Genomic DNA, 26,106 nt, shown 5'->3' with positions numbered 1-26,106 from the left:
ACATATTAACTCCTTAGCTGATAGATTTGCTAGACAGAAAACATTTATTTACACCACATTCTGAACTGTTTTTAACAAGTCCTACTAAAACAATTCAACATAAGACCTCCATTAGTTTTACAGGCTGTTATGAAAAACTTAATGTTTAGTTTAAAGTGGATGTTTTTCCTTTTAATTCTACTATAGAAAACTTTCCACCTATTCCAACAGCAGTGAACAATCCATCTTCACTTGTGGCTCTATAGAAATCTTTAAATCTTTTAAATAGTTTTTTCTCCACTTAATCTAAATTTCTTCCAGTTTATCAGTGTCCTTCTTGTAATTCAATGCCACTTGTGTGTCCACAGAAGTGATCTATCCAGGGTCACGCAGAAACCATTATCTTGTTTGATCGAGAGCATGATGCCTCTGGACATCTACTTGTATGCATTAATCAATATCAGTTTCTTCTCCTTCCAGTATGTCTCAGCTTCACTTTGGGAATTGAAAAAAAAAAAAAAAAAAAAAGAGGATGTTTTATTACAAAGGACAGAGACATTAAGTCCCAGACACGAAATTCACAAAATTCTAGCAGAAGATGCTAGGTCATAAAACCAGCATAGTATTTGGAAAAGAGAGCAGGCAGACAGAGTAATCATTTTCATGTTTAGAAGAAACATATCAGTCTGAAAGATATTGAATTATTCCCTTGAGGTCAATGTAAGTTGAAGACACTCTTTGAAGGACTTGGTTTATTATAAGCAATAGCAAAATTAACTATCACTCAGATAAAAAACGTGACATGAAAGAAACATCAGTTAGGTTACCACATCCACAGCAGGTGTCTTATGAAGTTTTCACGGACTATCATGAATCTTATTGGATTGTGCATGGACTGACTTTCATTAGAATAATAGACAAGTCAAAATTGTTCCAATAGTATATGTCTTGTCCAATGCTTCTGAGACCCCCATCTGAGATGTCCACAGATGCAGTACTGTTCAAACACTGTTGTCCAGTGCGGATTTGTATAAAATTGAAAACACTTCTATACCTTAAGAATGTAAATTATTTGCAATATTCCAGAAGTAATTAATGTGACTGCTAGCTATTCATAGTCTACAAATTTCTGTGGTGCTTATTCTTACGTGCCAGATTTTACAGGTCGCAAGAATTAGGAGACCTAAAGATCCTAAGAAAATACAGGACTGTCTTCTATCTCTATATTTTCAGAATTAATTCATTTCCAGGAGATGGCCTTCTGACAGTGATGAGGTACCAGATATTAATATAAGCTTTTAAAAGGACAGGTAACAGTATCTTATCTCGGCGGGGGGGCAGGGGTGGGGGTGAGGGTGTATGCAGGTTTACTCCTCTGAATTTTCTGCTGTCTTAATGGAATGAAAGCAATTAAGATGTTTTTAAAGACCAACAGAAAGAAATGTTGCTGTGTTAAGTAAGAAATATAAGCCAAAAAAAAAAAAAAAGGGTCCAAAAGTGCAGTTTATAGCATAGTGTGGTTCAGGGTTTTTTTCTCTTCTGCAAACCAGATTCTTGATACTGTTACAGTAATAACTAATGAACCTTTTTTAAAAATAGTAGCATTTCTGGGTGTAATGCAAATAAGAAAGATTTTGTTTTCACAATAGAGCTTTGGAAGCTAGAAAAATTACTCTTTTATAAAATTTATCTTAATGAAAAAGTAATGATTTATTTTGCTTTAATTTCTATGGTACTCCCATTGTTACAACATTTCCTTTTCATTTGTCACAATGCAGGCTATTATAATTTGATTCATAGAACACTTTTCAGAAAAGCAACTATTTTGTGAAAAAAACAAACCCACAAGAGATTGCTAGAAGTACACATTCAGATGTGTCTCAGTGATCATTAAAGATATATATAGAAATTTATTTTGTTTTTCAAAAAGTCCTGGGCTTCACCGAACTTTACAATAAAAAGGAGACCAGATCCGGCACAAGAATTAGACATCTAAACATATTTCAGAGAAAAATAAAACAAAGATAAAACAAAGATAAAACAAAATAAAATAAAATAAAATAAAATAAATAAAATAAAATAAAATAAAATAAAATAAAATAAAATAAAATAAAATAAAATAAAATAAATTAAAATAAAATAAAATAAAATAAAAGCAACAAATACCCAACAAGAACAAAAAATACATAAGGGACTATGAAGGGATTCTTCACGTTCCTGAATTTTTTTTTAATGTATATATTTTAAATATAGAAACCTTTCAGACAGTAATATTTTAAATGCTTTATTTTTAAATCTTCAGGCAAACATTTTCCAACTTCAAAATTAGAAAAAGAAAATTCAAAATGTAAACATTCCTGAAAGTTCTCAAAAACTTAAACAAAATTGAATAATTACTCAAAGGACTATTAACCTTCTTTAGGTTTAAGTCTCAGCACCTACATCTTGCAAAAAGTTCCAGGGGACAGGTATATGAACCAAAAAAGGCAAGTTCAGCTTGGGGAAGCCTTGGGCTGGACGGTAAAAAATGGGGATCTCCCAACTCTTTCATCTAGTGCTTAACTTAGTATTAAAGAAAGTTACTTCTACATCACCTGAGAAAACTAGCCTGCAGTCCCACCCCTTAAGGTAGATGGTTATAACTTTTCTTTTCAAGTAGAAAACAGGGTGTGCCAATATCCCTAATGCTTGTGGAACTTTATAAAATAAGAATGTGCAGACTCCTGATGAGCAATTTAAGTACTGCTCTAAGGTTCAAATTAGTACGTGTTGCCATGCTAAAGGAGGAAGGTGGCATGTAGGACCTGTTGGCTCAAAGAGAAATATTCATACACAGATCTTGAGATGTCCTATCAATGCTAGTACAGACTACTTCAAATTAATAGGGATGAGAGAAACTCTTGAATAGTAGTCTAACTGAAAAACTGAACTTGATTTTTTGTGAAAGAGGTTTGTATTTATGTTTTTCTTTACACAAAACATATTGGTATTTTGCAGGACGGCAAAAGGTATTTGGGAACAAATGAAGTGAGTAAGGCTATGAGCAACAAGGATAAGAAATGATGTAATTGAAAGGACCTTGATTTATATTAATGTTCTGCTTGCCCCCATAGAATTAGAACCTGATTAAATAATTAAAAAATTATATATATATATATATATATATAAAAATACACACTGGCCACTTGTGGTGGGTTGACCCTGGCCAACAACTAAGCATCCATCCAGTTCCTTTGTCATCCTCTCCCCCCCAATGTGAAGGGGGAGAGAATCAGACAAGCAAAACCAAGAAGCCTTGGATTGAGATAAAGAAAATTTAACAGGTGAAGCAAAGCTATGCGTGCAAGCAATAAAATATGAGTTTCTTCCCTACTTTGCATGAGCAGGCAGATGTCCAGCCACTTCCAGGTTAGGGGTACCTGAGAATGTCTTCTTATCTGTTACTTGGGAAGACAAAGGCAGTATCCACAAACGGTTCCCTTCTCCTCCTCCTTTCCTCAAGCTTTTACCGCTGAGGAAGATAGCAGCCAAAATCCAGTGTTTTATCAACATTGCTTTAGTCACAAATCCAAAGTACAGCACCATACAAGCTGCTATGAGGAAAATCAACTTCATCCTAGCCAGATCCAGTGTATCACCATACCCCAGGCTCAAACTCACCTGTTTGCATCTCTTTTTTCTCTTTTTCAAAGCAAGAGAATGTTCTTCCATGCAGCACTTGGAAAAAGGAAAAAGCCCCTTTGCCTTTCTAGGAATGACTCTTTTTGACAACTTTTAATTTTTTTTTTTTCTTTAACTAAAGCATTTTATCCAAGTTTGTCTTCTTCAAGTCCAACTGTGTTAGCTTTGTATTGACACATAAGAAAGGGCAAGGAATGTCACAGGTATCCTGCTGTCCATATAGATGAGACAGACGGATATAAGAAAAGAAAATTGGGTAAAGTTGGTCAACAGGATCATACTGAAGATAGCTTCCAGCACTGAGAAGTGCTCCACATCTTTTGGCTCCTCCCACAGTGATGCATAATAATGAAAAAAATCAAATCCAATCATTTTGCTTTAGAAGAAAATGAAAAGAAATGTATCAGAACTACACTACTTCCATTAAATATTAATGCCTTCTGTGGTTATTGGATGGTAAGAATACATTTCATATGTATCTTTCAAACTAACTCATTAGATTGTAGTTTTACCTATGTAAGGTCTTCACTAGCATGTCTGTAGTGATGCATACATATATATACAGTAGGTATATATGTAGATATACATGAAGTAGACTGTCATGGTTTAGCCCCAGTCAGCAACTAAGCACCAGACAGCTGCTCGCTCACTCCCCCGACCACAGTGGGATGCTGGAAAGAATCAGAAGAGCAAAGTAAGAAAACCCGTGGGTTGAGTTTAAATTTTAAGTTCAACAATTAAAATAAAATAGTATCAGTAACAGTAGCAGTAATAATAACATGAGAAGGAAAATACCAAGAGAGAGGCAACATCCAGGGAAATAATAAAAAAAAAAAGTGATACAACCACTCACAACCCACCAACTGAAGTCACTAGTCCCCAAGCCGTGATTGCTTCTTCCCCCGGCCAACTCCCCCCAGTCAATATACTGATATATATGTTATATATACATATAAATTCATATGATATGGAATATCCCTTTGGCCAGTTTGGATCAGCTGTCTTGGCTGCGCCTCTCCCCTCCCACCTTCTTGTGCACCTGGTAGAGCACAGGAAAATCTGGGAAGGCCCTTGACTTGTATTAGCACTACTTAGCAAGAACTAAAACATCAGTGTGTAATCAATATTATTCTCATACTAAATCCAAAACACAGCACTATACCAGCTACAGTGAAGAAAATTAACTCTATCCCAGCCAAAATCATGACAAAGATATATACGAAGTGTTTCAAAAACAACACTATTGACTATCTCTGAAATTATTGTTTTTCACTTCCTCCAGAAATTTCATAAAATCATAGAATTATTAAGGTTGGAAAAGACCTCTATGATCATCAAGACCAGCTGTCAACCCAGTACTGAAGCACATTCTTCCTAAACCATGCCCTGAAGTGCCATGTCTACGTGTTTTTTGAACACCTCCAGGGGTGGGGTCACCAGCACCTCTCTGGCCACCCTCATCCAATGCCTGACCACTCTTTCAGTAAAGAAATTCTTCCTAATATCCAATCCAAACCTCCCCTGATGAAGCTTGAAGCTGTTTCCTCTAGTTCTATCGCTAGTAACTTGGGAGAAGAGACCATCACCTGCCTCACTATAACCTCCTTTCAGGTAATTGTAGAGAGCAATAAGGTCTCCCCTCAGCCTCCTCTTCTCCAGGCTAAACAACCCCAGTTCCTTCAAACTCTCCTTACAAGACCTACTCTCCAGACCCTTCACCAGCTTTGTTGCCCTTCTCTGGACACACTTCAGCAACTCAATGTCTTTCTTGTACTGAGAGGCCCAAAGCTGAACACAGTATTCAAGGTGAGGCCTCACCAGTGCCGAGTACAGGGGCATGATCACCTCCCTGCTCCTGCTGGCCACACTGTTCTTGATGCAAGCCAGGATGTTGTTGGCCTTCCTGGCTGCCTGAGCACACTGCTGGATCATGTTCATCAAGCTGTCGACAAAAATTCCCCAGGTCTTCTCAGCTGAGTAGCTTTCCAGCCACTCTTCCCCAAGCTTGTAGTACTGCATGGGGTTGTTGTGACTCAAGTGCAGGACTCAACACTTGGCCTTGTTGAATCTCCTGCAATTGACCTTGGCCCATCACTCCAGCCTGTCCACATCCCTCTGCAGAGCCTTCCTACCCTTGAGCAGAAGGCACTCCCACCCAAGTTGATGTCATGTGCAAACTTACTGAGGGTGCACTTGATCCCCTCATCCAGATTATTGATAAAGATATTAAAGAAGGCTGGACCCAAAACTCAGCCCTGGGGAACACCACTTTTCACCGGCCACCAACTGGACTTAGCTCTATTCACAAGTCTTTGGGCTCAGCCATCCAGCCTGATTTATACCCAGCGAAGAGTACACCTCTCTAAACCATCAGCCACCAGCTTCTCTAGGAGGATGCTGTGGGAAACAGTGTCAAAGGCTTTGCTAAATTCCTGTTAGCCTTCCCCTCATCCACTGGGCAGGTCACCTGCTCATAGAAGGAGATGAGGCTGGTCAGGCAGGAACTGCCTTTCATGAAGTCATGCTGGCTGGGCATGATCCCCTAGTTGTTCTTCACGTGCCTGGTGACCTCACTCAGGATGTACCACTCCATAACCTTCCCCAGTACCGAGGTCAGGCTGACAGGCCTGTAGTTCACCAGATCCTCCTTCTGGCCCTTCTTGTAGATGGCTGTCACATCAGCAAGCCCCCAGTCATCTGGGACCTCCCTTGATAAACAGGACTGCTGATAAATGATGGAGAGTGTCTTGGCAAGCTCCTCCACCAGCTCCCTCAATACTCTCGGGGGGATACCATCCAGCCCCATAGACTTGTGAGTGTCCAGGTAGCTCAGCAGGTTATAAACTGCTTCCTCTTGGATTATGGGGGATTTATTCTGCTCCTCGTCCCTCTGTTACAGCTCTGGGGGCTGAATACCCTGGAGATAACTGGTCTGATGGTTAAAGACTGAAGCAAAGAAGGCGTTTAGTACCTCAGCATTTTCCTCATCCTCGGTGGCAATATTCCCCTCCACATGCAATAGAGGATGGAGTTTCTCTTTGGTTCTTTTTCTGTTGTTAATGTATTTTTAAAAACATTTTTTTGTTACCTTTTAGAACAGTGGCTAGATTAAGTTCTAGGTGGGCTTTTGCCTGCCTTACTTTCTCTCTGCATGTATGGTTTAGTTGGAAATCTTTATTTTTAAAGAAATGCTTCAGTAGATATGTCTATATGTATAAAAATAAATTGAAAAGTGGTCACCTAACAGATCTTGTAGTACAAAATGTATGGTTTAAAGTATGTTAGAAGTGTTAAGTCATAATGTCTTTTTGCAAGTTAAGAAATTTCAGTTTTGACCCTTCTCCAGTTATATTTTTTTTCTTTGAAACAGTATAAAAAAAAGATTTATCCAAAAGAGAAGTGATGGTTAAGACTTTCATTATGAATTTAAGGATGACTGCATTAATCCTAGTATTTCCTATAGGGGAATATATTTCAAAAACTAAGCTCCCACCTTTACTTAAATTTAAACTGGACTTTAGGCACAACGCAGCATAAATATCCAAGACCAGCATTCCCTTCTCCTTTGTTTAAGTCAGAAAATCAAGCCATCTATTGCTTATGATCCCACACTTGTTGGAGTTGGAATTTATGACAGATGCCATTGTTACTGAGCTTAGGCAATTTTGAGTCTTTTGAGGAATAAGGCTTTGCATTCAATTTAGTAATGTTTGTCATATGCAGCAGTGATGAGTGTTAGCACTGGTGAAAAGGAGGAAAATAATTCCAGACAAGCTTTTCCAACCAGATGAGAACTGACGATACAGAGCTTTAACTATCTTGCCCCCAGCAAACAAGCAGGTAAAGCTTTTACACCCTTCACTCCGTAACAGTCATGTTATGAAGTGCCCATGTTTCTGACACTAGGCATATGCACCTTGGGGAATGTTTCAGAGGCATTATTTACACTGTAGCTCTTTCAAATAATAAATTAAGATTTCAGGTATTATTTCTCTGGCTTACAGCACGAGCACTACTTTCACTGTAATTCACTAGCATTAATAATCATGCTAGTGTAAAATTATTGGTATAAATAAATATAATTTTTAGCGACTTGTCTGAAAATCATAATAGAAACATGGGTTAATGAATAAAAATCAAAAACACTAAGGGAAACAATGCATTCAGATCCATAGTTACAGACACTATAGGGAGATGAGAAAAGAGCAGGAGATGTATTATACAGCCGCAACTGTTTCAAATTCTCCTACATTCCTAAGAGGGTTTTTATCTGGATTTATTTCGGTTTTGTTTCATCCTATGTGACTGAACCTGCTAAAAAGAAGACTTGCTAAGACTAAGAAGTCAGCTTCTGGTTGGGATACATTATGAGATCAGGCTGAACTGGCAGGGCACTGATGGACAGCTAATCTGAATGCCCTGCTGTAAAAGAAAATCAGTCAGCAGAGGCCACAGAGGTCAGATTCACCTGGTATTTGTGTACGCAGCAACTGTAAAAGACATTTAAGACCTTATGAAGGATACAGTTCTGTTTTGACTGTGAACTCTCTCCAAGACTCATCTTTTAAGATCTTTGATCTGTATGACATCTATCTTGAAGCTTTTTGGCTGTATAAAAATTGTGATAAATGGTTCATAGTGTTACGAAGAGTTTCCACAACTTATAATGCATTGCTTAGATAATAATGAATTTCTATTCTAATCTCTAAACAACTGGAAGCCAGCGGGACCTCTTGCATGTAAGATCAAAGAGCAAATTCCTGTCTTGTTCCATAAAGGACAGAGAAATGGACAGTTATTTTATTCCTGTCCTTTTCCCCCAGCCCACCCAAAGAAACAAATCATGATTCCTCCAAACCAGTCATTTTTAATTTGGTGGTTCACCTTGACTTATAAAAGCAAGATCAACCATGTGGATGTTCTGCCAAATTGCGCAAAAAGCCCCCTGCCTATGAGTGTGAGAGAAAATCCTCTCAGAAATTTCTGAATTTCTAAAAAAATATCCAAACTGAGAGGTCATGTGTCTGAGCATTTCTGAAGAATCTTACTCTACAAAGCTTATTGGAAAGCAGTCAACAGGGACCTTATTTCAGCAAAAATAATTTATGAGTAGAACCACCTTTCCCTAATTTCAGCCAAAGATAGTTGAGAACAGGCTCATAACCTCAATAAAGAGGATTTTTATGTGTCTGTTTCACCATCTACTTACTTCCCTGTCAACAGTGTTCAACAAATTCCATGCTGTATCTGAGCTTTATTACCCACTGGATGTTTTATATACAATGGATATTTGTTCCTTGCTGCTATCCCTGAGGATAAATTTGTCCATCTTCCAAGGCTGTAGTCTTTTAGTGATCAGTAATTGACCATAACTCTTTATCACCCTGGACCCTCTGTTATTGTCTCATTCCAGCACTTTCAAGAAAGTTGCTATCATACTGTGCTTTTACTTTTGGGTGCTTCCATTTCACCATCTAGTATCCTGTACCATTTCAGCGAAACTATCAATCAGCCTTGAAGTGAATCACACATTTCAGTTAGTATTTTAGGTATTTTAGTTGAAGGTCCTTGAAAAAATCATGCCTATTTTAAAAGACAGAGGTGTGGAATTTTATGTCACTGAATTGACAACAAAAAGAGAAATTCTGTCTCTCTTCAGTCATTTTTTTTGAATACTGACCTGTTCAAGGCATCTTTTTGTGTAAGCCATCGAACTGTTAGGCCTGAAGAACTTCACAGTCACAGAAAATGTGTTACTATCTTCTGAAAAAGACATGGTGACAGCCATGCTAAAAGAAAGAGCTTGATCAATTTGGTCTGGCTTTCCATTAGAAAAAATTACTGTGATACTGAAATATTTCAAAATATATTTATTCCTAGAATCAAGAGGAGCTGCTGCTTTTCTTCAGAGCTAGATCAGTCCACAGATATTGCAGTTCTCACTGGATTATTTATACATAGAAAGTATGAGCTCAATCAAGGATGTTCGAATCTTTGTTGTTTTGTTTTGTCACCGCCTAGCAACTACCAACACACAGAGGAGATATTCTGACATAGATTATGTGGTTTCCTACAACAAAATGGCATAGTCATAAGGTAAAGGCATACAAGTGTGTGTTCAGTGATATGAACATGCTGGGTTGGTGCACGCATAGCAGATGCTGCAACAGTAAAAGGGCTGTCTTCTTCCAGCCAACTGGTGACTGCTTTGCAAAGATATTAGGCTCCATTCACATGGTCCTGTTCAAAGATGCAGATCACATTTTGTAATAAAACCATAATAACTACTGGTGTGGGTTTGGAGTAATTAAGCACCCTTTAATTTCATTAATTATAAAAGCACATTAGACTTTTTCATATAACAGGTAGCAGCAACTTTCTACAGAGGCTGTTGATGATAAAGTATGACATGAATGTAACAGCATAAGAAAGTCTTCAGACATAACTTGACTTAATAAACAAAACTAATTTATAAACCATATTAGTCATAGACATTTTATTGAGCATTGTTTGTTGAAATTTACGTATTTCTGAAAGAGCCAGAGGACTATGTTAAAAGTGAACAAAAGCAGAAGCAAAGACATTAAAGACACAACATAAATATGGGAAACATAACTAAAACAAGTTGAGAGAATTTTGGAACTCTCTTTCCTGAATGGAAGAGGAACCAGGTGCATTGCCATTAGCACGGTCTCCTGCTGAAGCTGCAGAAACAAGACATTCTGAATTGATCTTTAAATGAAAGGAAATTAAAAAAAAAATCAAAACCCTGATTGCATTATAAATGTATCTCTCACCTCAAATGAGAGACAAATATCTAAAGTTCTTGATCAGCTCAAAACAGCAGGTCAAATGTAGCCCCTGAAGCTAGATTTGTGTCTTATATTCAATATACAAAGGTGTGACATTTCCAAACTCATGTTTAATTATTTCCAAATTCCTGCCTCCTTGTTTCAGCCAAAGGACTATGATGAATAATCTTTATAAAACTAAAAATAAATATTTATAATTAAATATTAAAATTAATACTAATGTTACATACTTTTGTAGAAGAATATATTACTGTAAAAACTGTAACAAAGACCAAAGAATTATTTCATAGAAATATTTATTAGATTAATGATAAGCATTATTCAAGCTGTTCTGCTTATAAAGTCTGTGGAGATCTTATTTAACATTTCCTTGTAGCGAAAGTACAAGCTAATTAACATATCATCATCCTACTGCAGACTGGGATTTTCTGTGATATTTAATATAAATCTCATACTTGAACTTTTCTAATTATTTTAATTAGCTTTGTCTTTTGTCCCACTTTATCTGTCAGAGAGTGGAGGATGTTAAAAACAGCCTAACATCTGTACTTTATATTATGAATGTAAATTACAGTAAAAATGTTGATTTACTATTCTTGCTATTAGCAATAGTAGTTCTGAGATTGAACCAAAAATGTCTATGAAGAACCACAGAACTACAGAAAGGTTTTCGTTGGAATTTGTATTTGTGCTGGATAAAAGTAAGAACAAGCAATAGACTGCAAGACACAAGTTCTCCAGAATGCCAGACATAATTTAGAAAGGTAAAATGAGCTCTCATAGCATTCCACCAAATCACAGCCATTAAAGTAATGGACCTGTGGGCCAATATCTAAAGCAATGGAAACATGCCAGAAAGCAGTCAACAAAGTAGATGAAATGAATGGTCTGTGGAAAGAAAGATGGAAAGGCAATGAAAATCAATTGTCCATAATGAAAATTAGGAAGAGTACAAAACCAAGTGTTCTTATAAGACTTCTGTTTGCACAGATGCTGAACAGTGTGCTAGTTAGGACAAGTAACTGAGTCTATATGAAACTACCATCAAGGGATTTAAGCTGCCCTTTCTGTAGGGAGAGAAATTTCTGTTTTACTTCAAGTGAAGAGTCTCTGCAGATTCCAGAGATAGTTCCTGAGACCAGATTCATCTTTTGACACAAAACATTAAAACTGACAAAAGAAGAACTGTCAAAACATAGAAGACAAAATATTAAAACATATAATAGACAGTGTATGGAAAGAGACACTTTTTTCTTCCAACTACTTTTCAGGTGCTGCACACTTTCAGAGTTGGAGATATCTTTATACATACATAAGAGTTAATACATACTATAAATAGCCTCACATATTCTGAATTCTGCCTTCAGAAGATATAGGTCCTGGTTCAGAGGGCTGTAAGAGTAAGCAACCCTGCTCATTGCGCGGAGGGGGATGGACTAGATGACCATTAAAGCTCCCTTCCAATCCAAACTATTCTATGATTCGATAATTCTAAGAAGGTAAAGAAACAAGAAAACAATATGAAAGAAGGACCAGAGGCTGACAAAACTGCACATTTTGAGAATTAATCTGTTCATCCTGTCTTCTGATATGCAATCAGATAATATAAAAGCAAAAAGTAGGAAGGAAATAAGTACGGAGCTGCTCTTTTTATTCAAATATTATAAAGGTTTATTAATTATAATAGTCCCTGTTTAACGGTATTTTACATTTAGTATGACTCTTCTGGCCCATCAGACGTTGAGAGATGCAGGATGCGGACATCAACCTTTTTATTATGGAGGGCAACATATGAGTAGAGACAAAAAGTTATGACAACCCTGTTATCATTATAAATGCTTATTCTCTGCACTCCAGACTTGAACTTTAGTCTGCCCAGCCCTTTCCTGATACTATTTGTTTTACTGTAGCTCATACATTTTTGTTCATGTATAATTTTCCATAGATGTTAAGAAATCTACACAGAGCAAAAATAACCAAAAACAGAAGAAAGGAGGGCATTCCAGGTCATCTATTAGTACTTAATGTAAATGTTTAGAGGAATTTAAGTATATGGAAATAGCAAATGGGATTTAAAGTATTAAGCTATCTATCCGATACAAATTTTATTTCTGAGAATATGTTTTAAAGAAAATTACTAAAAAAGACGTCATGAAAATGTTGTGATTTAACCCCAGCCAGCAACTAAACACCATGCAGCTGCTCGCTTACTCCCCCCCAGCAAAACCCATGTGTGTAAGCAAAGCAAAACAAGGAATTCATTCACTGCTTCCCATGGGCAGGCAGGTGCTCAGCCATCTCCAGGAAAGCAGGGCTCCATCACACATAACGGTTACTTGGGAAGACAAGTGCCATCACTCCAAATGTCCCCCTCTTCCTTCTTCCTCCTCCAGCTTTATATACTGAGCATGATGTCATACGGTATGGAACATCGCTTTGGTCAGTTTGGGTCAGCTGTCCCGGCTGTTTCCCCTCCCAGCTTCTTGTGCACCAGGCAGAGCATGGGAAGCTGAAAAAGTGCTTGACACTAGTGTAAGCACTACTTATTGATAACAAAAACATCTTTCACTGTTTTTAGCACAAATCCAAAACATAGCCCCATACTAGGTGCTATGAAGAAAATTAAGTCTATCCCAGCCAAAACCAGGACACAAAATAATTCCATAACAAATACATATGTATTATGAAGGAATGTAAGAATAAACAAACAATCCAAATCCCTGAAGTATGTCATAGTTTTTCTTAAACACTACTACCACGTATGTCAAAGTCTTCTTTATAGTGAGGATTTTCAGTTCTGATCGTGGTTATTCTGTAATTCTTTGATAACTACTAATATTGGTTCAATCTACTTCTAATTAACAGAGTATTTCTAAGACGGTTGTTAACCTAATTCTTTCTAAACTGATAAATATTATATCAAGTATATCTTTATGTCAAACTGTTAACTGACTGTTCTTGTTATGTCTGAATAAAGTACTCTTCAGTAATGATCTTTATGTGTCTTAAGATGCTCATGTAAGCAAACTGTTGCTAAACAAATTACAATCAACAATATCTTTGCCTGAAAAAGGAAAGTTCACTTTCCGGCTCAGTCAGGGTCATGTGCTACATTCATTGTTTCCATATCATACTTTCCTTCAGAGTGCATAGCTATTCAACCAAAGTTCAGCTTGACTTTGCACAACAATAATTGTCTACACTAGTGACAAATTACTGGAACATGCTGTTCTCTGAAATACATTTTTACAAAGCTAAAATCCCTAACTAAAATATACATATATGTGTATGTAAGTTGCTGTGTTCTTATTTAGGGAACTAAAAAATGTCAGTAGTTAACAATAATCTTGCTCTAGTGACCATGAATTCGTGGAGTTCACACCCCTGAGGGATACAGGAAAAGCAAGGAGTATAGTCAGGACCCTAAATTTCAGGAAAACAGAATTCCAGCTCTTCAAAGAGTTAATCAGCAGGACCCCCTGGGAAATGGTCCTCGGGGACAAGGGAACAGAATAGAGCTGGCAGATCTTTAAGGACACGTTCCATACAGTGCAAAAGCTCTCAGTTCCTGGGAGTAAGAAATCAGGCAAGGAATTGAAGAGACCAGCATGGCTAAACTGAGACATGCTGGTCAAACTAAAGGGCAAGAGGGTACTGTACAGGCAGTGGAAGCAGGGAGAGGTATTCTGGGAATATTATAGGGACGCTGCCTGGTTGTGTAGGGATGGGGTTAGGAGGCCCAAGGCGTGGCTGGAGATGAATATGGCAAGGGATCCAAAGAATAACAAGAAAAGCTTCTACAGGTAAATCAAACAGAAAAGGAAAGTCAAAGAAAGTGTACCCCCCATGATGAACAAGAATGGTGGCCTAGTATCAACAGACGAGGAGAAGGCTGAGGTACTCAAAAACTGTTTTACCTCAGTCTTCACTGGTAACCTCTCTCCTCAACCCTCCCAAGTCGATAGACTGCAGGATAGAGAGCAGAGAGATAAAGCCTCTCCCACTGTAAGGGAAGATTAGGTTTGTGACCACCTGAGGAACCTGGATATACACAAGTCTATAGGACCTGATGAGGTGCACCTGAGAGCTCTGAGGGAATTGGCTGATACAGTTGCTAAGCCGCTCTCCGTATTTGGAAAGTCATGGCAGCTGGTGAAGTCCCTGATGACTGGAAGAAGGGAAACATTGTGCCCATCTTTAAAAAGGGTAGAAAGGAAGACCCAGGGAATTACTGATGTCAGCCTCACCTCTGTGCCTGGGAAGATTATGGAACTGATCATCCTAGAAACTATGCTAAGGCACATGGAAGACAGGGAGGTGATCTGAGGCAGCCAGCATGGCTTCACCAAGGGCAAGTCCTGCCTGACCAACCTAGTGGCTTTCTATGGTGGAGTGACTACATCAGTGGACAAGGGAAGAGCTGGAGATGTCATCCCTCTGGACTTTTGTAAGGCCTTTGACACAGTCCCACACAGCATCCTTTCTCTAAACTGGGGAGATATGGATTTGATGGGTGGACAGTTTGGTGGATAAGGAACTGGCTGGATGGTCACATCCAAGAGGGTAGTGGTCAATGGCTCAATGTCCAGATGGAGATCACTGATGAGTGGTGTCCATCAGGGGTCTGTACTGGGGCCAGTACTGTTTAATATCTTCATCAATGACATAGATAGTAGGATCAAGTACACCCTCAGCAAGTTTGCAGATGACACCAAGCTGAGTGGTGCAGTTGACACACCTGAGAGATGGGATGTCATCCAAAGAGACCTAGAAAAGCTGGAGAGGTGGTCCTGTGAGAACCTCATGAGGTTCAACAAGGCCAAGTGCAAGGTCCTGCACCTGGGTCAGAGCAGCGCCCAATATCAATACAGGATGGCGGGTGAAGGGATTGAGAGCAGCCCTGTGGGGAGGACCTGGGGGTACTGGTGGATGAAAAGCTGGATATGAGCCAACAATGTGCACTCGCAGCCCAGAAGGCCAGCCGTACCCTGGGCCGCATCAAAAGAAGCGTGGCCAGCAGGTCAAGGGAGGTGATTTTGCCCTTTTACTCCACTCTGGTGAGACCCCACCTGGAGTACTGTGGCCAGCTCTGGAGCTCTCAGCACAGGAAAGACATGGAACTGTTGGATCTGGTCCAGAGGAGGGCCACAAAAATGATCTGAGGACTGGAGCACTTCTCCTGTGAAGACAGGCTGAGAGAGTTGGGTTTGTTCAGCCTGGAGGAGAGAAGGCTGCAGGGAGACCTTATTGCAGCCTCCCAGTACTTAAAGGGGGACTATAGGAAAGATGGGGGCAACCTCTTTAGCAAGGCCTGCTGTGACAGGACAAAGGGTAATGGTTTTAAACTAAAGGAGGATAGATTTAGACAAGATATAAGGAAAAAAATTTTACTATGAGAATGGAGAAACACTGGAACAGGTTTCCCAGAGAAGTGGTAGGTGCCCCATCCCTGGAAACATTCAAGGTCAGGTGGGATATGTCCCTGAGCAGCCCGATCTAGTAGAAGATGTCCCTGCTCACTGCAGGGGGCTTGTCCTAGATGACCTCTAAATGTCCCTTCCAACCTAAATCATTCTATGCTTCTATGATTCTCTGATTCTTTGATCTTGGAAAACAAAGAGAAAAAAATGAAAATTAATATGAATTAGATTTGGCTTATATTACCTCAGTAACATGACTGACAGATTAAGAACAGCCACAAACAAAAAAACCTTTGGTTTGGCAAATATATCAGAACTTAATATTTAGTGTTGAGAAACTATTTGGTATGCCATTTACCATTTTTTTCCCCATTTAATGAATGGAGTCAGACTTATGAGACTCTGCAGGACCTTTTTAATAATAAAAAGCTGTCAAGGTATATGTAGCTGTAAGTAGGTCAAGAGGAGGTACTTTGCAACTTTTACATATCTTCTGAGATATACTTTAGCTTTAATCTTGCCATCTAATCTGTACAGAAAGACACATGCAGTTTTATGAAACTGAGAGAAATCCTGACTGGATATAAGGTCCTCCCAGCTGATTTAAATACAGGATTGGTGTTTAAACGAGGTCACATTATGGTCACATGATGAGGCCACAGTATGCAGACAAGGCTCTACTATCAGTTCCTTAACCTCAGAAGTCCCAATGATCTTTCCCTAACAATTTCTCTAAATATAATCCTGTCTTGCTATGCATATGCAAAATTGTTCTTACTAAGGAATGGGAATGCTGAATTTCTGTTTAGTTTAGCAAGGAATTCCTTTGCTATAGTTATTGAAGAAGAGTTATTACACTCTGAATTAATCTCATTTTTATTTTTGCTCAATTTTAGGAAAGGGCAAGTTCTGCCATTTTTAATTTTATCTTGCAAGATATGTTCTGGTTTACTTTATTTCAACAACAGCAATTCCTTGAGATTTTTATTTAAAAAAATAATTTAGACATATGCTGAGATGAATATTAGGATTTATTGACCCAAGAGTCCAAGATTTACCTCTTGTTGAATAGCTTTTTCAGAGATGTTTTTCTTCAGACCGGATATGAATATTTTATGTGTACATATTTCTTCATGCCTACAGTTGTTGAGTCTGCTTTGGCTTTGCTTTTTAGAAAAAAAGCAAAGCCAAAGTATGATACTTTTTTTGAATAAACAGGATCCAAAATCTTTATTTTTTCAAACTGATTTCATTTTAATGGTTTTCATTAATCCTGACATGCTAATTTTTTCCCCTTTTGAACCTGTTAAGAAGGACCTCCAGTGTATTACTATTATTGGATTTGGCTGAAAAAAAATAAGTACAACAAGGAAACATTCAGTAGTCTACACACCCCCATTATTATATACTTTTATATAATTCAGTGCTAAAGAGTGGCACATCTAATCACAGAGTTTTCACCTGTTCAAGAGCCAGTATATTTCTTGCATATAACAATCTCTGCTAGAGAAGTAACAAGAGAAATTCAGCTTTCCACCAACTATACATCTACCATAGATCTTATAAACAACATTCAAAGTAGGAGGTCGTCTTGCTTATTTTGCTAATATTGGAGTGATAATGTTGTCCAAAAAGTGGATTTGTTTCCTGGTGTGCGATGAGTCAATAATCACACACTCAGGAGAGACATTGCTAATTTATTTCAGCATTGCGCAAACCTGGATGCTCAGTGGTTTTCCAGAAAACAAGGACACTGAAGCAGGCTACCTAATTATATTTATACGATAAGTCTATATGTATTCTGCCTATCGAATACATATTCATTCTATTCTACATAGGTTGTGTAACAGCATTAAGTCATTCTTCTTGGCTCTGCTTCAGATTCTTCCACGCATGCCTTCATCTCTTCAGATGTCTTTGGTAATCTTTATAGGTGGTCACGTGTTACACAAGAACTATTTAAAGCTGTTTTCTCTTGACAACTCACCTTAGTCTTCCTTCTAAAAGGAACATTTTTCATTGATTAAATGAGTGAGCTGATGGCCAAGACATCCTGTCCCTAAGCTTAGGTTAAATATTAAAATATCAAACAAAGCTTAATCAAAAAGAAAGGACTTTAGAATCAGACTAACTAAACATATACAATACCTCTTCTTTCCAAGGGGGAGTTGTTTCTTACAAGAACACATAAATAGAAAATCAGGACTTATTTTCGTTACTGATGAAACAATATTTTTCAAGTATATTTTTGGTACTATATTTTGTACATGTTCTGTCAGAATATTAAAAAAAATTCTTATGCATGCTGGAGAGTTATTAAGATGATGATACAAATGATTCAGGCAAAATAAAGCTGTAGTTTGGTGGTTTTTTTTGGTTGGTTGGTTGGTTTCTTTTTTAATTTTAATCTATATGGCTTCAAAGACCTGAAATGTACAGAGGATTTTATATTCTCATGCAAGTGGCAAAATAGCAGTTCTAGAAACTGGAAAAGTTTTATAAAGGTTAATTTAACCTTAAATTCCAGTGATAAGGTTTCTAACTGAGGAACAGGGACAAATACCTAAGATTATCCCATGCTAGATGAGTGGCACCTCAATCCTGAGAGGGTCCTGTATTGCTGAATCACACTTGCATACTCACATTTCATTCTAGACACTACAGAGTCTGAAAGGGGTAGCATTTTATTGTTCTGCAGAGTGGAAGTAGGGGGAAATGGGTGTTTTGTATTTACCGTTTGCAAGTAAAGTTAAGATTTCAAAATTTTTTAAAAATGGTAACTTGGAAAGAGGTAAGTAAGGGTCCAGCCAACTGACATGCTTTCACCACAGTTAAAGAATAATTTTGCCTTTATAAAACATTAGTTTGCATTTTCTGTTATGATTTCTTGGATATAACGGTATTTCGGGATGAGGAGGACTGTAAGAAATTAATTGGTACTCAGAATAAAAATACAGGAGAACAATCGTGTTAGTTACTGCTGTTATTATTTTATTTCAACATCTTCTGTGATGCCTTCTTTCCAAACCATTAATGGGGGTGATCCTACTGTGGAGAACTGAGAGGTTACAGATAGGTCAATCATAAGCTCAGAGTATAATAAGCAATAGAAAAGGCAAATAAAAATTAATGTTCTTTTCAATTTCAGCACAAAATCTTCTGTAAATCAGAGGTTAGTTTAACAGAAACTTACAAGCACTTATTACATTGAAGAAACCAAGGGCATGAAGCTGTCTGCACTTATGTAAAGGGGGAAAAAAGAGAGAAGATAGAGATAACTTTACTCGATGTTTATTAATGCTGTTTTCTTATAATGACAACTAATACAGTGTTTCCCTGGATATATTTTGCATATTTTTCATTTTTATTATTTTTATAAATACTTAAAAACAGGAAATCACATAACTGTGTACAGATATCATCATAAGGATGGCAAACTTCAAAAGTATAAGAAACACAACATAATTGAAGTAACAAAGCTGCTTCTTCACAGAGGTTCTGGATCCACTTTAAGCCTTAATGCTTTCTGTAGGCAGAGCAGAATCTCCCAAGCAGACCTGGAGTTACCACTCTTCTGATCTCAATCTGTTTCTAGCAGCTAAAAGGATGGTACCTCTGATAAGAATAGGACAGTGCAGCTGGAAATGTTGTTTTAATTTTTTTTTAATTTATTCATTTTTGTCTTGGTTGTTTTGTTTAATTTACCTGATGTTTTGTTTTAAGAGTCTTAAACTGACAGCTGCAGACAGCCCTGCTAATACACACAATGTGCAGTTACAGCAGCTTCCAGAGCAGCATGTGTTAATGGGCATCTCAAGTACGGACATCTCATTGCAAAAGGACATAGAGAAAATGGGGAATAATTGAACTTTGCTCTCCTTAATGGTTGGCTGGTCAGGCTAATCAAAGCTTGTCACACTTGAGAAAAACACAGGGAAATGCTCAGGCCCCACACCTCTCTGCTAAGCATCTAACCATGGAAGGAAAGTAGCTCTGATATAAACTAAAGGGAGAGGACAGTAAGTCACAAACTTCTTCCCTCGTTCCTACTAATACCCATATAACTTTCCTAAAAATATTCAAATCACAAATCCACTTTTTTTTTCTCCAAGCATGACTTACTTTAGCTATCAAAGAGAGCTTTAAAAACATGCTGATGAATGCTATGAAAATTCCTGGAGTTCATCCTTGACTGCATTTTCCCCAGTTTATATCCCAGATTTTCTTTAAAATAGCCATAAATAAAACTTCATCTGTTTTTTCTGTATCTGCTGCCCAGTTCTATGCTAATGCCATGCATACAAGATATAGTAAGACAAAAAGGAACATAAGAGCCTTCTGAGAAACCAAGGACTGTAGAACTTTGTGCGTAGGTCCTTCAGGCTCTCAGTTAAGTGCCACAGTCTTCAGTATGAGCTGCTGGAGACTTGAGGAGTGGGACAAGCAGACAGGTAGAGAAAAATATGTCGTTTTGACAGAAAGCTGCAAGAAATGAAAGTAGAGCATGTTGGCAAAAATGTCTTTGGTTTTAGCAAATCAGAACATTATAATGAAAGTAATAAAAGAAAATACCGGACAACAATATGTAATACTGCACATTTTCTACACAGGTCCAAGGAATTTTTATCCATCTTTCTCTCTCTCCTTTCTCTTCCTGTTATCCAAAGCTTCTCTGGAGGTCCACAATAAATCAAAATTGATTTCAGCTTCCAAAACTAGAAGCTCATTTAGGAGAAAATACATTCAAAGTTAATAGATATGCAAATATGCTACATTGCATCAAATTAATAAAGTTCAGAGCAATACCTTACAACTCCACTGATGAGCAAAAGAAACATGGTGATGAATGTATAAGCAAATAAGTATCTTAGTCCTCATACTTTTATGAACATCTCTCCATTTTTGGTAGAAGGGAAGATGAAAGATAAGAAACAAAAGCTAAAGGATGTCTCTGACAGAAGTATGGGTAATGAAGTCCTATTGGTTGGTTCAGCAGAAAAAGGAAAGATTACACCAATCAAGTCAACACAGGGAGGTCTTTGAGTGAGAATCAGACTCTTGGCCCCTTTCCATCTAGAGCAAAACAAAATGTCCATGTGTCTTCTGAATCCAAGTAAAATATACTGTGGTTACGGACACGTGTTTTCTCCCATGATGTCTGTCTTTCACTTCAGCATGTTCTTGGAAACACTTTTTTTAGCAAAAGTAGATGGTAAATTACTAGACCCACAAGCTGCATTCTGGCAAATTAAACATGCCTGGACCATCCTCTAATATTGAAATGGATGGCACAAAATTGCCCATATTCATACCGTGTAACTCTTTCACCCTCTAACATGTTGGCCAAACTCAAACTGCCTACTGGAAATGGTTTTTGTGTTTTGGTTTTTTTTCCCTCCTGTGCTAACTCTCAAATATTAGCATGGTCCAAACCTGTGCCATGGACCAGTCTGACCAATCTAACCATTTTAATAATACAGATGAATGAATTCCTTAAAGAACTCATATTTAAGAGTAGCTAATGAAATTGGAGTATGTAGATATTTTGATACTTACAATACACCTTTAGCTTAACACAGTGTTTTGAAAACAGATAATTTAAAGACCAGACTTTTTGTTAAGCAACATATTAATGAAAAGTCAAAGAATATTTTTTTAATGCTGAGTTTATATAGTGATGTCTGAACATGGACTTTAAAAAATCAAGTCCACACTATAGTTCACTAGGATAAATAATGAATTGGTCCAGATATGAAACATATTAAAGTTATTTACTGAGCAATTAACCTATTCAAAGGACCACAGAGTCAGAGAGCAAATTATTGTCTTAATATAAGGACCTGTGCATTCTACCTCCAAGTTACCAAGAGTATTGGTTCTAGCTCCTCTTACCCACACAAATAGATCAAGCTGGTGTGCATAAATTGAAACAGGAGAGGTTCAGACTACATATATAAGGAGAAACTTTTTCACCATGAAGAGAGTCAAGCATTGGAACAAGTTGCCCAGAGACACTGTGCAGACTCCATCCTTGGAGGCAATTAAGACTCAGATGGCCAACCTTAGCAACCTGGTCTGACCTCATGCCTGATTCTGCCTTGAGTAGGGAGGTTGTCTATAGACCTTCTGAGGTCATTTCCAGCCTGAATCATCGTATGTGCTTATGGTTTTAATAGTGGTTAAGACTGTTTAAGTTTCAGAAAATAACATTGAAGCATTATAGATTTTATTTATTTATTTTATTTCAGTTGCTCACACTCCCATACCTGCATACTCATATGTGCAAAGAAACATGTGCCTAAGTAGTTTGTTCAGTATTCATGCTCCAAGGTACATATAGCCAAGTGATCTGTCTGGCCTTCAGGCAGACATATGTATTCAGGTGGTGTGCAGAGATATCTTTGCAGTGGAACAAAGGACAGATGATGGCATCTATCAAGTTCTCGTCACATCTCCTCGGTTCTTAAATTGACGATGTGTTGGGTTTGGATATATCTTTTTTGTAATCTTCAGTACCTGAGAGTGTTTAGTCTTTCCATCCCACCTCATCAACTGCTGTCCTTTGTTTCCCAGCTTGTGTGTCCTGAGAAGCTGCACATAGATGTGTCGTAAACTTGTTGACCTGTTAGTGTATTTGGCATCGATATATGACTTTATTATAGGCTTCTGTCACTCATTCTGGTGCTCCTACATCCAGACATTCACATGCATTCTCCATTCATAGAATTTTACAAAGTAATTCCAGATAACCTTATATAAACAGTAATTCTTACTTTTGAGCTTCATCAGGTATATCACTGTTTGACCAGATCTAGCAATGATAATTACAAAACTGGAAAAGAGTGGAAGGATAGATTGAGAGCAGTTTGTAAAAAAAGGCTTAATAAAGTATTCAGAAAAGAGCAACTAGAAGAACTCAGAAAATTAAAGTGATTTTGAAAGGACCAGATGGAAGAATGGTACCTTCATAACCCAAGCCATTTTCACAGAAATGTAAATTCACTTAATCATGGTATGACAAAGTGCATTACGATGATGGATAGAGCTGGGAATGTTCCTAATTTGGAATGAGAATTTGAAGGAAAAACAAGTTTTTGTTTGTTCCGTATTCTTCCACAATATAATTCTCAGTAATAATAATGGAAGAGGGAAATGCACAGAAGGATGAAGACTTTTCTGAAAGCAAAGTAAACTGTGGTTAATGAGAATGAAATTCGCTCAAAAAGCAGAAAGCCTGGCCAAATTATGCACTGACTAGAAGGATGCTAAAACAATTATAACAAATATGCACATACACAAACTATACAAGTTTATTACTGAGATTAAACAAAATCTTCTCCAAAAAATTATAACAGGTTTCCTCCAAATTTATTGCAAAAGATAGCAAAAGTCTATCATACCTTTCACTAATGAATTTAACAGGTCGGTGAAGGACTAACTATTTGGATTAGGTCAGTTCTGCTGGAATGTTCTTTAGGTTTAGTAATTAATAAAAGTGTGAAGGAGTGTCTATTCAGTAGTGTATTAAATGTAAAAAAATTATATAAAATGACAGTATAAATTCTTATTTTAAAATAGAATGACTCCAAAACTTAAAGACTTATGTTATGCTTCTTTTTTAAATTCTGCTAATCTAAGAGTTTAATTTAAGCAAAAAGGTAAAATGAAAATATGGTATAGGATAAAAATTTTCCAATTTTATTTACTAAGAAGAGACAGATCTACAAAAAAATCCATCCAAAGTTCAGCCAAGTCCAGAGAGACTTCTCTTTGGCCTACATTTAGTAAGCTTACAGATGATCTACAAACACCTTTGAAATTTCAAAATTTGCTGTCTTGGTTTTCTGTTTCCCTCTATGGTCAGTTTCTGAATCATGATGAATTAAATTTTATATCCCTGTATAGGTAAATTGTTCAAATCACAAAGGAGCAATTTTTTATTTTTTTTTTTTTCAATGCTACGTATACTATGCAGGTTCTATGTGACCTTTACACCATATAGATAAAATGACCAGTAGCAAGAAGGGAACTCGGACTTTATTATTTATCTATACTTGATTACTAGAGCCTGGGAAAAAGTCCATAATTTGCTGTTATGAAAGACAGCTGCAAAATAATGTACTTTGAAGTAAAGAGTGAAACATTTTTATTCCTACTACAACTTGGTCACCCTTGCTTACATGAAAATTTAGCATATAATATCAGATAGTAATTGATTTTATTGTTAAACAGCCCTCAACCAATGAAAAATTCTAATAGTTGGCACTGTCTGTCTTAGACATTGTTTTTAAATTATAAACTCTGCAATCAGTTTCTTAGCTTTATCTTTCTATCTCTATTTTAGGAAACAAGAATTCTACTGGTACATCTGTTCATGTAGGACAGGGTCTGTGACTAATAAGTTTGTTAGAAAAGGCAAAATGGATTGGATTATTTCACTTGCTTAAAATGCACAATGACCACAGTCAAAGAGGAACCGTAATTTCTTGCCTGTAGAGAAGAAAAATTTAAGTTCAAAAGTAGTTAGATGAGATCCCTCTTCAAAGTACATTTCGTCATCATAGTTGAATAACGAGCCAACTCTTGAACTTACTTTCCATTCATTATTGAGAATGTTTCAGGATTTGGGGAGGGGTTACTTTGTGGGAATGGTAGCAAAATTACTGTTGTTCTCAGTTTGTTCTTTGGTGTTTTGTTTTATATTTTTTTTACTTAAATTAAATAAGCTTTTCTCACAGTCTGTCCTAAATCACTTAAATATATTTAACACATATTCACACATTCAAATTTACACACTGAATTGAGTGGGATTTAACCATTCTAGTACTTTGTTAAATTCAGGGTGTTTTGTTGGGGTTTGGTGTTTTTTTTTAATACCTGTAAGAAATAAAGCTTTAATAAAAGCAAGGAGTTCATAGCTCTGGGTAAAATTATTAACACCTACATAACCATCATACTGAGGACAAAAAATCTTTTTGCTGTCAAAAGGATACCTATTTCTTTTGTATACAAACATCATGCAGCACAATGATAAAGTTCAGATTTAAAATTAGTTTTTGATTTTGCACTTCAGTATATTATTTCCTGTGAACTACTGTTTTCAGATATGAAAAAATATAACACAGTACTGTTCTAGTGAAATCCAAGGGTCAAAACTTTTTATGGAGGAATTCCGTACAGTAAGCTACACAAGCAAAGCATTTGTTCTCAGGACACTTGTTAATATGAAGTAATTGTACGCAGAGCTAGATGTTTAACTTAGTGGTATAGATATGGGCTATGTTTTCACACTGTCTGCTTGCCTTGCTCCCTGTTCCTCGCTAGGGCCCTGGTCCCTTAATCATCCCTGTGCATATGTGCTCATTTGCCCTTGGATCCCCCCTGGAGTGACCCAGCTATTTTCTTCCAAAACAAAATCATGTTATATTGAACAGAATAACTGCTCCGCAGTCTGTCCCAAACACACACAATGAATGTGTCATGCGTGACTTCTTTCACCTGGCCTAGTCCTTTACCGCTACCTGAGCAGGACTTGTACTGTCAATATGTCAACATACCCACATGCTGTGCCCCAAGGCAACACATGCTGCTAGTGTCCTCTGATCAAAGGCATCACTCTTCCATTATGCTAGGTCCTTTGAACTGTAAAAAGTACGTATAAAAAGCATGTCTCAGAAAAACAACTCAAATGCCACTGGCCCTGTAATAGCCACCAGTCCACTCCTGACAGGACTAGAACAGAGATATAAACCAACACCTGCAACTGGCTACACAGACAACTCCTTCTCCCAGAATGCTTTCCCTGTATTGGAAAACAGCCACAGGCATCAAATCATATAGTTGTGATTAGAATCTTCCTAACACAAATTTTAGGAGATGTCTCTTTCTCAAAAACAGGAGTTGTGGCTTTATTCTTTCTAAAGAAAAAGGAGAGAAAAGGGACTTATCTTTAACACCTTAACTTTGTTGTGAAGGACTTTGCTTTGCATTGATTTCTATCTGCTGTCTGAGGAGATTGTAATAAATCTCTTCCACTTTCCAAGAGAGCACCCTACCAGTCAAGATATATATATATATATTAGTATAGATGATGTCATTCTTTACTGCTGATGTTGAGTCTAAGGTGCAGCCCAGAAAAGAGCACCTATTCTGAAAAATACTAATTTTATGTTATATCTCATAGCTGATATGTCATTATGACATATATTTTAAAA

Source organism: Phalacrocorax carbo, chromosome 2 (assembly GCF_963921805.1).
Source record: "Phalacrocorax carbo chromosome 2, bPhaCar2.1, whole genome shotgun sequence".
NCBI classification, from domain to species: Eukaryota; Metazoa; Chordata; class Aves; order Suliformes; family Phalacrocoracidae; genus Phalacrocorax; species Phalacrocorax carbo.
The sequence above is the reverse complement of the archived record's forward strand: the minus strand, read 5'-3'. Positions refer to the sequence as shown.